This window comes from Drosophila miranda, unplaced genomic scaffold (genome assembly GCF_003369915.1).
Source record: "Drosophila miranda strain MSH22 unplaced genomic scaffold, D.miranda_PacBio2.1 Contig_AX_tr2_pilon, whole genome shotgun sequence".
Classification (NCBI taxonomy): Eukaryota; Metazoa; Arthropoda; class Insecta; order Diptera; family Drosophilidae; genus Drosophila; species Drosophila miranda.
The window spans coordinates 8,182-24,256 of NW_022881690.1; the positions used below are offsets into that span (position 1 = coordinate 8,182).

At 48.2% G+C, this 16,075-nt stretch overlaps 2 pseudogenes; both read left to right on the plus strand.

The window, feature by feature from the left end:
* The first annotated feature begins 1,409 nt into the window (after nt 1-1,409).
* LOC117195348 lies at nt 1,410-2,112 on the plus strand (annotated as a pseudogene).
* Nucleotides 2,113-12,343: 10,231 nt separating this feature from the next.
* Nucleotides 12,344-13,047, plus strand: LOC117195345 (annotated as a pseudogene).
* Nucleotides 13,048-16,075: the final 3,028 nt, after the last annotated feature.

Here is a 16,075-nt window from a genome sequence, read left to right on the forward strand (position 1 = left end):
CTGGATTTCAGCAACCCTATTGGCCACAAACGTTGCGAGCGTGGTTGGATCCCTTTCCAGCCAGTACAAGGTGACTTGGGAGTCCGACCAAAAGTTCACACTTTCGATCATGAACTTGTCCAGGAGCGGTTTTACTTGAGCCCATAAAGTGGATAACAGGAGTGCTGCGCACAATTCGAGTCTTGGAATCGATTTCGTTTTGAGAGGAGCTACTCGAGACTTTGCGGTAAGAAGCTTAGACACGACATTTTTACCATCACTGGTACGGATGTAAATGCAGCATCCGTACGCTTCACCTGATGCGTCTGCGAATCCGTGAATCTGAACGCTTTTATGCGTGGGAAGGCCAATGTAGCGAGGTATGGTTATCTTGTCTAATTCAAACAAATTTTGCTTGAAGTGGTTCCAACTCGTGTGCAAACTCATGGGAACCGACTCGTCCCAATCCAACTTTTACCGCCACAATTGCAGCAGCAATATTTTTGCCCTCGTTATTAAGGGACATAATAACCCTAATGGGTCGAACAATCGGGACGCAACTGACAAAATGTTTCGCTTTGTAGGGGTCAATGAATCAAATGAGTCATCTAAATGATAATGGAACAAATCATTTTGCGGATTCCATCTAATTCCGAGCGTTTTAACAGACGACGAAGGATCAAACTGCAGCGATTTCTCCTGGCCACTATCGGACAGCAGCTGGGGATGATTTGACGCCCACTTGGCCAACTTAAAACCCCCGGATTCTAAGACCTCATACACTTCCAGCCGAATACGTTCTAAATCTTCCAGACTGTTTGCTCCAGTAAGCATATCATCGACGTAAAAGTCACTTTTTATGACTTGTGATGCAATAGGATGGGACTCAGCATAAACGTCTGCCAATTCAACGAGACAGCGGATGGCCAGAAATGGAGCTGAGGCTGTCCCATAAGTAACCGTATTCAGGCGATACGTTTGAACATCTACATTTGCCTTATCCCTCCACAGAATCAATTGGAAATTTCGGTCTTCTTCGGCGACCTGAACTTGCCTATACATTTTGGAGATGTCAGCTGTGAGCGCAAAACGATTTAATCGAAATCGGGCAAGAGTTGCGTAAAGCTCCCTCTGAATAGTTGCACCCACCATCAAAGTCTCATTTAATGAGATTGAAGTCGATGTTTTGCTCGATGCATCGAAAACGACGCGTAGCTTGGTGGTTTTACTATCAGGTCTCAGGACACATTGATGTGGAATATAGTAATGGCGTCCTGGAGGAGTGTCTGGAAGCAATGACATGTGGCCAAGGATGAGATACTCTTTCATAAACTCCATATACAGATCATGCAAATACTGATCTCGTGCAAGTCTGCGTTCTAGGGATAGAAAGCGGCGTTTTGCCGTCTCGAACGAGAAACCCAACACGTTGGGATTTATTTTAAATGGCATTGGAAATGGGGGCCTATCGTTATATGCAAGAACTGTATAGGAAGAAGCAAAGTGATGTGATGCGTTACTTGCTGCGTATACGCGTGTGGCAGTACCGCCAATTGACGAAACTTCATCGTTCGCCTAGACCCACGCGCCCAGACAAGGCACGTCGTTTGGGATACCGGGCCAAACAAGGATTCGTTATTTACAGGATTCGTGTCCGCCCTGGAGGGCGCAAGCGTCCAGTGCCAAAAGGTTGCACCTACGGCAAGCCAAAAAGCCATGGCGTTAACCAACTAAAACCCTATCGCGGATTGCAGTCAATTGCGGAGGAACGTGTCGGCCGTAGACTTGGTGGATTGCGTGTCTTAAATTCCTATTGGATTGCACAAGACGCTTCATACAAGTACTTTGAGGTCATTTTGATTGACACTCATCATAGTGCGATTCGCCGTGATCCTAAACAACTGGATATGCAAACATGTGCACAAGCATCGCGAGCTTCGGGGTCTTACCTCTGCCGGTAAGAGCTCCCGTGGTATTGGCAAGGGCTATAGATATTCCCAGACAATTGGCGGATCTAGACGTGCTGCCTGGAAGCGCAAGAACCGTGAGCATATGCACAGGAAACGTTAAATTGTAAAGTTTCATTTCCGTCGAACGCGGCTTTTGAATAACAGTGATGTATTTGAAAGAATATGATGACTCCGGTCCAGCGGGCTCTAGTTTCGGTTTTTTACGTTAAATTGTCAGGTAAATTATGACTAAATAAAACAAGTGCTCGACTTCAAAGCATTTATTGGACTGGTCGCAGCCAGAGATAGCAAAACTCCCCGACTCCACCGTCGAGCCGATCTTGAATGCGCAGAGAGCAGTACAAGAGCGCGGCGTGTGAGAGCAAAAGCTCTGCTCACAACATCGCACACGATACGATATGGTAATTACGATCGTCTGCTGCATCATTCCGGCCCCGTTGAAGACCTCCGGTGCTTCAACCGTCTATTGGCAGTTTTGCCAATTTGTGTATGGGGCGTTTAATTACGCCCGCGGGTGTTCGCACCTCGGCGACGCGCACTCTCCCATCTTCTCCCTTGATTGCGGCCACCACTCGTCCTGTGGTCCACTTCTGTGGCGGTGTGTTGTCCTCGTGGACGAGCACTAGACAGCCAATGTCCAAGTCTGGCCCTTTGGTAGCCCACTGGTGACGCTTCTGCAGGCTGACCAGGTAGTCCTTGGACCAGCCCTGCCAAAACTGCTGCTTGAGCGCTGACAGCATTCGCCAACGCTTCAAGTACGCGAAGCTTCCCCTGCTGCATCTGTCGTCGTGATCTGATTCAATGAGATTCTGAGAGTGATTCAGCAGGTGCCCTGGCGTTAGCGCTTCTCCATCGCTGGGATCGTTGCCTGGGGACGCGATTGGCCGGGAGTTGAGAAGAGCCTCTACCTCTACCAGGTGGGTGCACAGCTCGTCCGCGGCGAGCTTGGCGTTGCCCACTCCGCGTACCAACCTCTGCTTGGCTGATTTGACGGCTGCCTCCCACAATCCGCCGAAGTGTGGTGCTCTCGGTGGTATGAAACACCACTCGACGCCTTGGCGCGCTGCGTACGCCTTGAGCCGGTCCTGGTCCCTCTGGTACGCTTGATGCAGCTCGTTCAGCACCTTGCTCGCGCCCACGAAGTTGGTGGCGTTGTCGCTGTACACCTTCTCCGGAAGGCCTCTTCTCCCGATGAACCTTTTAAAAACAGATAAAAAACTATCAGTGGACAAATCTGCTACAAGCTCCAGGTGAACAACCTTTGATACAAAGCAGACGAAGACGGCTACATATGTCTTAATAGGGGGCCTGCCGCGAATCTTGAGAGACACGTAGAATGGGCCGCAGAAATCTAGAAAGGGCCGAGCTCTTCGCACTCTATCAGCTGGCAGGTTTCTGCCATGATCTGTCCCTGTAGGACTGCTTGTATCGGAAGCAGTGCACACAATTTCTCAGGATCCTTGTACATGCTTCTCGAGCATTGATTAGCCATATCTGCTGCCTTAGCAACGAAACCATGACTTTGGCGCCTGCATGGTAGTGAGTCCGATGCAAATTGCGAAGATAAAGCGTCACGAACTGCGACTTTTGCGACAGCAGCAGAGGAAATTTGGCGTCATACGGAATCTCTGCGTTGAGCAACCTTCCTCCCACTCGAATCAGTCGCAGCGTTACTCCGTCGAGTTCGCTCGTATGTATGAACGTGTTTAGTCGTTGAAGATGCGGTGACAGGATTTCCGACCTCGCTAGCTTGTGGAATTCTGGTCCCAACTCGTGTCTTTGGACTACTTCTACCAGCCTTAGAAATGAGACCTTGTAGGAACCGGTTTACATATGCCATAATCCGAAGCAATTTATCAAAGGAAGAGCATCTTTCAATCAACTCGATGAAATCATTGGCCTGACACTTTGCCACTGAATGTGTTTCCAAACACTTCTTGTTTTCCGACCGTTCCATTTCTGGGGACAACTCAACCTGATGTAGACATGGCCACTCCTCAGAATTCCTGAGCAGAAATTGGGGACCCTCAGTCCACAATGAGCACGTTACACCGTCTACGTCTGTGCCACGTGACACCAAATCGGCTGGGTTTTGCTCAGTAGGAACGTGCCGCCAAGTCACACCGCTTGACGATTCCTGGATTTCAGCAACCCTATTGGCCACAAACGTTGCGAGCGTGGTTGGATCCCTTTCCAGCCAGTACAAGGTGACTTGGGAGTCCGACCAAAAGTTCACACTTTCGATCATGAACTTGTCCAGGAGCGGTTTTACTTGAGCCCATAAAGTGGATAACAGGAGTGCTGCGCACAATTCGAGTCTTGGAATCGATTTCGTTTTGAGAGGAGCTACTCGAGACTTTGCGGTAAGAAGCTTAGACACGACATTTTTACCATCACTGGTACGGATGTAAATGCAGCATTCCACATCTCCAGTGTTCCCAATGCATCGTCAACGAGACACGACAGTAAGTGGTTGAATTTTTCCACATTTGATAATATTGGGTCGTTATGCACCAAACTCTCGAAAAGGCTTATAAAGTTTTTAAATTCAGCATGTTTTCCACTAAACTTGGGGAGATTCATTTTAGGCAGACGTGATGAATGACGCTGGCTACTCCTATCCCTCCTCTGTATTCGCTGAATTTCGGGTTCTTTAAGTGCAGACATGTACAGAGCCTTTGTGGTAACACACATATCCTCGACCGATGCTCGTAGATCGTTGTTGGGATTTAAACAATCCACGTCTGCCTGTATATCCATCAACTTTTCACAATAATTTTCGATCAGCTCGAGTCTGCATTTAATTTGAAGAGAGTCGAACGAAATAGTTTTTTCTTCAAAGGCCGTTCTCACACGCCTTAGATCGCCCATCACCCTATCGTGTCTTTGCATTGCTGTTGCTAACTTTTGCAGGACTTTTGGACCCCCTCCTTCTTTTGAACCTCCTTCCCTGGTAACAATTTTCCTTTTCACTCATTCTGGCGCTTTCTCTTACTTCAAGAGGGTCGGAAAGTAATGCACTGGGTTTAGACAATGGTTAACCAAAATACTGTAGGGTATGCAAAAAACTATGAAAGAACGCGAAATTTCGACAAAAAACTATGTATCGGCTTCAAAGGGTTAACGCAGCGAAACAAACACAAATTATGCTGCCAATGCACACAACCAAACGCAGCCAAATTATGCACAATTTGGCGCAACGATAGCGTTACCGAAGTAAAGGCAGCACCAATAAGCGGTACTTCGCAAAAGAGAATTGAAAACAGCGGCAATGACCGGAGCGTCTGATTAGCAAGTACCGTAAACCCTCATCAATTTGCACTTTTCTTCAATCCACCAATATTCCGCATATAATAAATATTTTATGTTGCTGGCTGTTCACTTTGGTTTATTTTATTACTTTGTGTTTTATTTAATTGGTATTCCAATTCAACGAGGTGCCAATGAAATTGAGATCAGTGGCCAAATAGAGAAACACAGCGCACAAAATGGTGGCTTGGTTCTAGCACTCAATTTTTTTCGCACTAAATACCTGAGAATTCGGCATAGATTAGCCGAACACTTTCCTTTTTTGTTGAGTAAAGATGAATCCAATTTGTCGCACAAAACCAGCCAGCTAGAGCTCTATTCGCAACAGAACAAAAAAAACCAATGACTTGTGCCGAGACAACGAAGATGCACTGTAGGTCACTGGTTTGTCGTGCGAATTTCCACGAAATGCTGGATGCCGATGTCCCTGCTCGGGCGCCAATGAAAATTCGGAAGAGTTTTTCCAAAACAAATGTTGTGATGACTCCGGTCCAGCGGGCTCTAGTTTCGGTTTTTTACGTTAAATTGTCAGGTAATTTATGACTTAATAAAACAAGTGCTCGACTTCAAAGCATTTATTGGACTGGTCGCAGCCAGAGATAGCAAAACTCCCCGACTCCACCGTCGAGCCGATCTTGAATGCGCAGAGAGCAGTACAAGAGCGCGGCGTGTGAGAGCAAAAGCTCTGCTCACAACATCGCACACGATACGATATGGTAATTACGATCGTCTGCTGCAACATTCCGGCCCCGTTGAAGACCTCCGGTGCTTCAACCGTCTATTGGCAGTTTTGCCAATTTGTGTATGGGGCGTTTAATTACGCCCGCGGGTGTTCGCACCTCGGCGACGCGCACTCTCCCATCTTCTCCCTTGATTGCGGCCACCACTCGTCCTGTGGTCCACTTCTGTGGCGGTGTGTTGTCCTCGTGGACGAGCACTAGACAGCCAATGTCCAAGTCTGGCCCTTTGGTAGCCCACTGGTGACGCTTCTGCAGGCTGACCAGGTAGTCCTTGGACCAGCCCTGCCAAAACTGCTGCTTGAGCGCTGACAGCATTCGCCAACGCTTCAAGTACGCGAAGCTTCCCCTGCTGCATCTGTCGTCGTGATCTGATTCAGTGAGATTCTGAGAGTGATTCAGCAGGTGCCCTGGCGTTAGCGCTTCTCCATCGCTGGGATCGTTGCCTGGGCAGACGAAGACGGCTACATATGTCTTAATAGGGGGCCTGCCGCGAATCTTGAGAGACACGTAGAATGGGCCGCAGAAATCTAGAAAGGGCCGAGCTCTTCGCACTCTATCAGCTGGCAGGTTTCTGCCATGATCTGTCCCTGTAGGACTGCTTGTATCGGAAGCAGTGCACACAATTTCTCAGGATCCTTGTACATGCTTCTCGAGCATTGATTAGCCATATCTGCTGCCTTAGCAACGAAACCATGACTTTGGCGCCTGCATGGTAGTGAGTCCGATGCAAATTGCGAAGATAAAGCGTCACGAACTGCGACTTTTGCGACAGCAGCAGAGGAAATTTGGCGTCATACGGAATCTCTGCGTTGAGCAACCTTCCTCCCACTCGAATCAGTCGCAGCGTTACTCCGTCGAGTTCGCTCGTATGTATGAACGTGTTTAGTCGTTGAAGATGCGGTGACAGGATTTCCGACCTCGCTAGCTTGTGGAATTCTGGTCCCAACTCGTGTCTTTGGACTACTTCTACCAGCCTTAGAAATGAGACCTTGTAGGAACCGGTTTACATATGCCATAATCCGAAGCAATTTATCAAAGGAAGAGCATCTTTCAATCAACTCGATGAAATCATTGGCCTGACACTTTGCCACTGAATGTGTTTCCAAACACTTCTTGTTTTCCGACCGTTCCATTTCTGGGGACAACTCAACCTGATGTAGACATGGCCACTCCTCAGAATTCCTGAGCAGAAATTGGGGACCCTCAGTCCACAATGAGCACGTTACACCGTCTACGTCTGTGCCACGTGACACCAAATCGGCTGGGTTTTGCTCAGTAGGAACGTGCCGCCAAGTCACACCGCTTGACGATTCCTGGATTTCAGCAACCCTATTGGCCACAAACGTTGCGAGCGTGGTTGGATCCCTTTCCAGCCAGTACAAGGTGACTTGGGAGTCCGACCAAAAGTTCACACTTTCGATCATGAACTTGTCCAGGAGCGGTTTTACTTGAGCCCATAAAGTGGATAACAGGAGTGCTGCGCACAATTCGAGTCTTGGAATCGATTTCGTTTTGAGAGGAGCTACTCGAGACTTTGCGGTAAGAAGCTTAGACACGACATTTTTACCATCACTGGTACGGATGTAAATGCAGCATTCCACATCTCCAGTGTTCCCAATGCATCGTCAACGAGACACGACAGTAAGTGGTTGAATTTTTCCACATTTGATAATATTGGGTCGTTATGCACCAAACTCTCGAAAAGGCTTATAAAGTTTTTAAATTCAGCATGTTTTCCACTAAACTTGGGGAGATTCATTTTAGGCAGACGTGATGAATGACGCTGGCTACTCCTATCCCTCCTCTGTATTCGCTGAATTTCGGGTTCTTTAAGTGCAGACATGTACAGAGCCTTTGTGGTAACACACATATCCTCGACCGATGCTCGTAGATCGTTGTTGGGATTTAAACAATCCACGTCTGCCTGTATATCCATCAACTTTTCACAATAATTTTCGATCAGCTCGAGTCTGCATTTAATTTGAAGAGAGTCGAACGAAATAGTTTTTTCTTCAAAGGCCGTTCTCACACGCCTTAGATCGCCCATCACCCTATCGTGTCTTTGCATTGCTGTTGCTAACTTTTGCAGGACTTTTGGACCCCCTCCTTCTTTTGAACCTCCTTCCCTGGTAACAATTTTCCTTTTCACTCATTCTGGCGCTTTCTCTTACTTCAAGAGGGTCGGAAAGTAATGCACTGGGTTTAGACAATGGTTAACCAAAATACTGTAGGGTATGCAAAAAACTATGAAAGAACGCGAAATTTCGACAAAAAACTATGTATCGGCTTCAAAGGGTTAACGCAGCGAAACAAACACAAATTATGCTGCCAATGCACACAACCAAACGCAGCCAAATTATGCACAATTTGGCGCAACGATAGCGTTACCGAAGTAAAGGCAGCACCAATAAGCGGTACTTCGCAAAAGAGAATTGAAAACAGCGGCAATGACCGGAGCGTCTGATTAGCAAGTACCGTAAACCCTCATCAATTTGCACTTTTCTTCAATCCACCAATATTCCGCATATAATAAATATTTTATGTTGCTGGCTGTTCACTTTGGTTTATTTTATTACTTTGTGTTTTATTTAATTGGTATTCCAATTCAACGAGGTGCCAATGAAATTGAGATCAGTGGCCAAATAGAGAAACACAGCGCACAAAATGGTGGCTTGGTTCTAGCACTCAATTTTTTTCGCACTAAATACCTGAGAATTCGGCATAGATTAGCCGAACACTTTCCTTTTTTGTTGAGTAAAGATGAATCCAATTTGTCGCACAAAACCAGCCAGCTAGAGCTCTATTCGCAACAGAACAAAAAAAACCAATGACTTGTGCCGAGACAACGAAGATGCACTGTAGGTCACTGGTTTGTCGTGCGAATTTCCACGAAATGCTGGATGCCGATGTCCCTGCTCGGGCGCCAATGAAAATTCGGAAGAGTTTTTCCAAAACAAATGTTGTGATGACTCCGGTCCAGCGGGCTCTAGTTTCGGTTTTTTACGTTAAATTGTCAGGTAATTTATGACTTAATAAAACAAGTGCTCGACTTCAAAGCATTTATTGGACTGGTCGCAGCCAGAGATAGCAAAACTCCCCGACTCCACCGTCGAGCCGATCTTGAATGCGCAGAGAGCAGTACAAGAGCGCGGCGTGTGAGAGCAAAAGCTCTGCTCACAACATCGCACACGATACGATATGGTAATTACGATCGTCTGCTGCAACATTCCGGCCCCGTTGAAGACCTCCGGTGCTTCAACCGTCTATTGGCAGTTTTGCCAATTTGTGTATGGGGCGTTTAATTACGCCCGCGGGTGTTCGCACCTCGGCGACGCGCACTCTCCCATCTTCTCCCTTGATTGCGGCCACCACTCGTCCTGTGGTCCACTTCTGTGGCGGTGTGTTGTCCTCGTGGACGAGCACTAGACAGCCAATGTCCAAGTCTGGCCCTTTGGTAGCCCACTGGTGACGCTTCTGCAGGCTGACCAGGTAGTCCTTGGACCAGCCCTGCCAAAACTGCTGCTTGAGCGCTGACAGCATTCGCCAACGCTTCAAGTACGCGAAGCTTCCCCTGCTGCATCTGTCGTCGTGATCTGATTCAGTGAGATTCTGAGAGTGATTCAGCAGGTGCCCTGGCGTTAGCGCTTCTCCATCGCTGGGATCGTTGCCTGGGGACGCGATTGGCCGGGAGTTGAGAAGAGCCTCTACCTCTACCAGGTGGGTGCACAGCTCGTCCGCGGTGAGCTTGGCGTTGCCCACTCCGCGTACCAACCTCTGCTTGGCTGATTTGACGGCTGCCTCCCACAATCCGCCGAAGTGTGGTGCTCTCGGTGGTATGAAACACCACTCGACGCCTTGGCGCGCTGCGTACGCCTTGAGCCGGTCCTGGTCCCTCTGGTACGCTTGATGCAGCTCGTTCAGCACCTTGCTCGCGCCCACGAAGTTGGTGGCGTTGTCGCTGTACACCTTCTCCGGAAGGCCTCTTCTCCCGATGAACCTTTTAAAAACAGATAAAAAACTATCAGTGGACAAATCTGCTACAAGCTCCAGGTGAACAACCTTTGATACAAAGCAGACGAAGACGGCTACATATGTCTTAATAGGGGGCCTGCCGCGAATCTTGAGAGACACGTAGAATGGGCCGCAGAAATCTAGAAAGGGCCGAGCTCTTCGCACTCTATCAGCTGGCAGGTTTCTGCCATGATCTGTCCCTGTAGGACTGCTTGTATCGGAAGCAGTGCACACAATTTCTCAGGATCCTTGTACATGCTTCTCGAGCATTGATTAGCCATATCTGCTGCCTTAGCAACGAAACCATGACTTTGGCGCCTGCATGGTAGTGAGTCCGATGCAAATTGCGAAGATAAAGCGTCACGAACTGCGACTTTTGCGACAGCAGCAGAGGAAATTTGGCGTCATACGGAATCTCTGCGTTGAGCAACCTTCCTCCCACTCGAATCAGTCGCAGCGTTACTCCGTCGAGTTCGCTCGTATGTATGAACGTGTTTAGTCGTTGAAGATGCGGTGACAGGATTTCCGACCTCGCTAGCTTGTGGAATTCTGGTCCCAACTCGTGTCTTTGGACTACTTCTACCAGCCTTAGAAATGAGACCTTGTAGGAACCGGTTTACATATGCCATAATCCGAAGCAATTTATCAAAGGAAGAGCATCTTTCAATCAACTCGATGAAATCATTGGCCTGACACTTTGCCACTGAATGTGTTTCCAAACACTTCTTGTTTTCCGACCGTTCCATTTCTGGGGACAACTCAACCTGATGTAGACATGGCCACTCCTCAGAATTCCTGAGCAGAAATTGGGGACCCTCAGTCCACAATGAGCACGTTACACCGTCTACGTCTGTGCCACGTGACACCAAATCGGCTGGGTTTTGCTCAGTAGGAATGTGCCGCCAAGTCACACCGCTTGACGATTCCTGGATTTCAGCAACCCTATTGGCCACAAACGTTGCGAGCGTGGTTGGATCCCTTTCCAGCCAGTACAAGGTGACTTGGGAGTCCGACCAAAAGTTCACACTTTCGATCATGAACTTGTCCAGGAGCGGTTTTACTTGAGCCCATAAAGTGGATAACAGGAGTGCTGCGCACAATTCGAGTCTTGGAATCGATTTCGTTTTGAGAGGAGCTACTCGAGACTTTGCGGTAAGAAGCTTAGACACGACATTTTTACCATCACTGGTACGGATGTAAATGCAGCATCCGTACGCTTCACCTGATGCGTCTGCGAATCCGTGAATCTGAACGCTTTTATGCGTGGGAAGGCCAATGTAGCGAGGTATGGTTATCTTGTCTAATTCAAACAAATTTTGCTTGAAGTGGTTCCAACTCGTGTGCAAACTCATGGGAACCGACTCGTCCCAATCCAACTTTTACCGCCACAATTGCAGCAGCAATATTTTTGCCCTCGTTATTAAGGGACATAATAACCCTAATGGGTCGAACAATCGGGACGCAACTGACAAAATGTTTCGCTTTGTAGGGGTCAATGAATCAAATGAGTCATCTAAATGATAATGGAACAAATCATTTTGCGGATTCCATCTAATTCCGAGCGTTTTAACAGACGACGAAGGATCAAACTGCAGCGATTTCTCCTGGCCACTATCGGACAGCAGCTGGGGATGATTTGACGCCCACTTGGCCAACTTAAAACCCCCGGATTCTAAGACCTCATACACTTCCAGCCGAATACGTTCTAAATCTTCCAGACTGTTTGCTCCAGTAAGCATATCATCGACGTAAAAGTCACTTTTTATGACTTGTGATGCAATAGGATGGGACTCAGCATAAACGTCTGCCAATTCAACGAGACAGCGGATGGCCAGAAATGGAGCTGAGGCTGTCCCATAAGTAACCGTATTCAGGCGATACGTTTGAACATCTACATTTGCCTTATCCCTCCACAGAATCAATTGGAAATTTCGGTCTTCTTCGGCGACCTGAACTTGCCTATACATTTTGGAGATGTCAGCTGTGAGCGCAAAACGATTTAATCGAAATCGGGCAAGAGTTGCGTAAAGCTCCCTCTGAATAGTTGCACCCACCATCAAAGTCTCATTTAATGAGATTGAAGTCGATGTTTTGCTCGATGCATCGAAAACGACGCGTAGCTTGGTGGTTTTACTATCAGGTCTCAGGACACATTGATGTGGAATATAGTAATGGCGTCCTGGAGGAGTGTCTGGAAGCAATGACATGTGGCCAAGGATGAGATACTCTTTCATAAACTCCATATACAGATCATGCAAATACTGATCTCGTGCAAGTCTGCGTTCTAGGGATAGAAAGCGGCGTTTTGCCGTCTCGAACGAGAAACCCAACACGTTGGGATTTATTTTAAATGGCATTGGAAATGGGGGCCTATCGTTATATGCAAGAACTGTATAGGAAGAAGCAAAGTGATGTGATGCGTTACTTGCTGCGTATACGCGTGTGGCAGTACCGCCAATTGACGAAACTTCATCGTTCGCCTAGACCCACGCGCCCAGACAAGGCACGTCGTTTGGGATACCGGGCCAAACAAGGATTCGTTATTTACAGGATTCGTGTCCGCCCTGGAGGGCGCAAGCGTCCAGTGCCAAAAGGTTGCACCTACGGCAAGCCAAAAAGCCATGGCGTTAACCAACTAAAACCCTATCGCGGATTGCAGTCAATTGCGGAGGAACGTGTCGGCCGTAGACTTGGTGGATTGCGTGTCTTAAATTCCTATTGGATTGCACAAGACGCTTCATACAAGTACTTTGAGGTCATTTTGATTGACACTCATCATAGTGCGATTCGCCGTGATCCTAAACAACTGGATATGCAAACATGTGCACAAGCATCGCGAGCTTCGGGGTCTTACCTCTGCCGGTAAGAGCTCCCGTGGTATTGGCAAGGGCTATAGATATTCCCAGACAATTGGCGGATCTAGACGTGCTGCCTGGAAGCGCAAGAACCGTGAGCATATGCACAGGAAACGTTAAATTGTAAAGTTTCATTTCCGTCGAACGCGGCTTTTGAATAACAGTGATGTATTTGAAAGAATATGATGACTCCGGTCCAGCGGGCTCTAGTTTCGGTTTTTTACGTTAAATTGTCAGGTAAATTATGACTAAATAAAACAAGTGCTCGACTTCAAAGCATTTATTGGACTGGTCGCAGCCAGAGATAGCAAAACTCCCCGACTCCACCGTCGAGCCGATCTTGAATGCGCAGAGAGCAGTACAAGAGCGCGGCGTGTGAGAGCAAAAGCTCTGCTCACAACATCGCACACGATACGATATGGTAATTACGATCGTCTGCTGCATCATTCCGGCCCCGTTGAAGACCTCCGGTGCTTCAACCGTCTATTGGCAGTTTTGCCAATTTGTGTATGGGGCGTTTAATTACGCCCGCGGGTGTTCGCACCTCGGCGACGCGCACTCTCCCATCTTCTCCCTTGATTGCGGCCACCACTCGTCCTGTGGTCCACTTCTGTGGCGGTGTGTTGTCCTCGTGGACGAGCACTAGACAGCCAATGTCCAAGTCTGGCCCTTTGGTAGCCCACTGGTGACGCTTCTGCAGGCTGACCAGGTAGTCCTTGGACCAGCCCTGCCAAAACTGCTGCTTGAGCGCTGACAGCATTCGCCAACGCTTCAAGTACGCGAAGCTTCCCCTGCTGCATCTGTCGTCGTGATCTGATTCAATGAGATTCTGAGAGTGATTCAGCAGGTGCCCTGGCGTTAGCGCTTCTCCATCGCTGGGATCGTTGCCTGGGGACGCGATTGGCCGGGAGTTGAGAAGAGCCTCTACCTCTACCAGGTGGGTGCACAGCTCGTCCGCGGCGAGCTTGGCGTTGCCCACTCCGCGTACCAACCTCTGCTTGGCTGATTTGACGGCTGCCTCCCACAATCCGCCGAAGTGTGGTGCTCTCGGTGGTATGAAACACCACTCGACGCCTTGGCGCGCTGCGTACGCCTTGAGCCGGTCCTGGTCCCTCTGGTACGCTTGATGCAGCTCGTTCAGCACCTTGCTCGCGCCCACGAAGTTGGTGGCGTTGTCGCTGTACACCTTCTCCGGAAGGCCTCTTCTCCCGATGAACCTTTTAAAAACAGATAAAAAACTATCAGTGGACAAATCTGCTACAAGCTCCAGGTGAACAACCTTTGATACAAAGCAGACGAAGACGGCTACATATGTCTTAATAGGGGGCCTGCCGCGAATCTTGAGAGACACGTAGAATGGGCCGCAGAAATCTACCCCACAAATCAAAAAGGGCCGAGCTCTTCGCACTCTATCAGCTGGCAGGTTTCTGCCATGATCTGTACCTGTAGGACTGGCTTGTATCGGAAGCAGTGCACACAATTTCTCAGGATCCTTGTACATGCTTCTCGAGCATTGATTAGCCATATCTGCTGCCTTAGCAACGAAACCATGACTTTGGCGCCTGCATGGTAGTGAGTCCGATGCAAATTGCGAAGATAAAGCGTCACGAACTGCGACTTTTGCGACAGCAGCAGAGGAACCTCGCTAGCTTGTGGAATTCTGGTCCCAACTCGTGTCTTTGGACTACTTCTACCAGCCTTAGAAATGAGACCTTAAGTTCTTTGGCTGACAGAACGACCTCTCGACTACGCTTGCTTCCTTGTAGGAACCGGTTTACATATGCCATAATCCGAAGCAGTTTATCAAAGGAAGAGCATCTTTCAATCAACTCGATGAAATCATTGGCCTGACACTTTGCCACTGAATGTGTTGCCAAACACTTCTTGTTTTCCGACCGTTCCATTTCTGGGGACAACTCAACCTGATGTAGACATGGCCACTCCTCAGAATTCCTGAGCAGAAATTGGGGACCCTCAGTCCACAATGAGCACGTTACACCGTCTACGTCTGTGCCACGTGACACCAAATCGGCTGGGTTTTGCTCAGTAGGAACGTGCCGCCAAGTCACACCGCTTGACGATTCCTGGATTTCAGCAACCTATTGGCCACAAACGTTGCGAGCGTGGTTGGATCCCTTTCCAGCCAGTACAAGGTGACTTGGGAGTCCGACCAAAAGTTCACACTTTCGATCATGAACTTGTCCAGGAGCGGTTTTACTTGAGCCCATAAAGTGGATAACAGGAGTGCTGCGCACAATTCGAGTCTTGGAATCGATTTCGTTTTGAGAGGAGCTACTCGAGACTTTGCGGTAAGAAGCTTAGACACGACATTTTTACCATCACTGGTACGGATGTAAATGCAGCATCCGTACGCTTCACCTGATGCGTCTGCGAATCCGTGAATCTGAACGCTTTTATGCGTGGGAAGGCCAATGTAGCGAGGTATGGTTATCTTGTCTAATTCAAACAAATTTTGCTTGAAGTGGTTCCAACTCGTGTGCAAACTCATGGGAACCGACTCGTCCCAATCCAACTTTTACCGCCACAATTGCAGCAGCAATATTTTTGCCCTCGTTATTAAGGGACATAATAACCCTAATGGGTCGAACAATCGGGACGCAACTGACAAAATGTTTCGCTTTGTAGGGGTCAATGAATCAAATGAGTCATCTAAATGATAATGGAACAAATCATTTTGCGGATTCCATCTAATTCCGAGCGTTTTAACAGACGACGAAGGATCAAACTGCAGCGATTTCTCCTGGCCACTATCGGACAGCAGCTGGGGATGATTTGACGCCCACTTGGCCAACTTAAAACCCCCGGATTCTAAGACCTCACACACTTCCAGCCGAATACGTTCTAAATCTTCCAGACTGTTTGCTCCAGTAAGCATATCATCGACGTAAAAGTCACTTTTTATGACTTGTGATGCAATAGGATGGGACTCAGCATAAACGTCTGCCAATTCAACGAGACAGCGGATGGCCAGAAATGGAGCTGAGGCTGTCCCATAAGTAACCGTATTCAGGCGATACGTTTGAACATCTACATTTGCCTTATCCCTCCACAGAATCAATTGGAAATTTCGGTCTTCTTCGGCGACCTGAACTTGCCTATACATTTTGGAGATGTCAGCTGTGAGCGCAAAACGATTTAATCGAAATCGGGCAAGAGTTGCGTAAAGCTCCCTCTGAATAGTTGCACCCAC